A 2,125-nucleotide genomic window follows, 5' to 3' on the forward strand; every position below is an offset into this window, starting at 1 on the left:
CCAGGTCGCAGTTGTAAATGAGAACTTGTTCTCAACTGGCTTACCTGGTTAAATAAAGGTGAAAAAAAAAAATATAATAATAATTGAGGTCACTTTTGAGTGTAATGGAGTGGACTATGACATTAATATATATAATTAGGATGTCCAATCAAAAACACATATTTTGACCAATGGGTAAAATAGTATGTTAATTGTGTAGATACTCCCTTGTGGGATGGCCAAAATTACATGCTGACCAGACCGAACGCGTCGTCGACGCAAGCATAGCAAAATAAATGTACACATACATGTTATTCAATCATTGCACCCACACTGCTCGCGCACGTAAGTGAGCATCTGCGTGGCCAGGCGCTAAAATAGAACTTGGTTTTGTTTGTGATGCTCGACGCGCTGCAAGTCCTGCCTCTCCCATCTCCTCATTGGTTTTTAAGAGCATATACCCACGTGGGTGATTGAAAGATGAACTGAGGTCCACACTCCAGTCCAGTTGGTGGTGGTAATGCATCTTAAAGTTGGTTGCCAACTGACATATAAAGTCCAAAGAAGAAGAAGAAGCCTGAAGGAAGCCTGAACTTGGTTTACAAATTTATCTTTGGATTAATTGTTGGAGTAGAGGACCTTGTGCATTTCAGATAAAATAACAACCCAATGTTTATATCCCAGGACAAATTAGCTATCAACAGCAAGCTAGCTAGCTAAATTGCCATAAATGTTTCATGCTTTTCGACCTGTCCCCAAGTTAATATAGTTGGTTCAGAGTTTGTTTTGATATTTCAACCAGCGTGTCCTGATCGTGTCTGGTGTGGAAGGAAAGAAAATCAACATGCGCATGGTGGCGCACCTGCGGTCTGGTCATCATGTTAGGGTGACTAAATCAATGGAGGCCAGAGAAAGAAAGTGGTAAAAAACCTGGAAAATAGCATTGTGTTAGCTAAACTAGATGCTGTGTGAGAATTAAGACTAATTGACAGGCTCACCGTTGAAATCGTCATCTTTATTCTCGAATCTGGAGGACATAAAACAATATAGAGGTAAGATAGATATCGATTTTGAGACATGACTTGTAGTGTTTTCATATTTTAGTATACGCTTTTCATATTAATGCGAAATTCCAGTTATTTTTTCAAAGATTTTTCACAAAAATAAGCATATCTCTGTGAAATGACAACGGAGCACTAAGCTTATCGCAAGCTTTTTATTTTCAAAGCCTTTTACATTTAATTCAGCTCGTGTCATGTTCATTTAGCTTTTTGCATCCCACGGAAACAACTTTGCAGAGGACCACGACAACATGTAAAATCCTCATAATTTACTGTGAGAAAAAGGTACCGCTCTGTCAACAGAATTCAGTGCTAATTGTCAGATGCATGAGGTTACGAAATCCGACTTTTTTGATATAATGTTAATGACATGTTAGAGAAAGATACCACTGAACGATTCAGAACATAAATAATCGTATTTGTCTTGGTAAAATGTATTTTATAACATAAGGAAGTGAAATTTCTTCACCGAAGCACGTTTTCACCCACTCAGAGTGGACGGGAGCTATAATCCAGTTATAATTAAACAACAATTACTATGACATGAATATATATCATTCACAACATTTGGATGGGAGCTATAATCCAGTGTCGTTATTGCTTGAATTCAGGTTTGGTGATTAACTGCTTTCAACTGGGAAAGATTGCTTCCATACCCAACTTTCATGATTTAGTTGAAAACGTCACTTTGTGCAGCTATGCTAAATATAGATCAGGAATCAAATTGAAAGTGTAAAGGTGCTCACCACTTTGTCCATGCTGCTACAGACTGAAAGAGTGTAAAGATAATGTATGTTTTATACAATAATGTTACTCATTTCCTGTAACGAAATGTTGGACATTGTGAAATCTGAACTTCCTGGGGTCCAATAACAATTGCGCAATTACATACAAAATATAACAGTACATAACACAACATATTATTACACTCTACCACAGCATATCTATAATATAAAATCAATTACACAGCAATGTAACAATATTAAAATGAACAAAAAATAACATAAATACACAGAATGATAAATGAGGCTCTCATGGTTTGCTACCAAATGTGATTTAAACAATCAAAATATCATCGACATGGC

This window comes from Coregonus lavaretus (genome assembly GCF_964263955.1).
Source record: "Coregonus lavaretus genome assembly, chromosome: 38".
In the NCBI taxonomy this organism is placed as follows: domain Eukaryota; kingdom Metazoa; phylum Chordata; class Actinopteri; order Salmoniformes; family Salmonidae; genus Coregonus; species Coregonus lavaretus.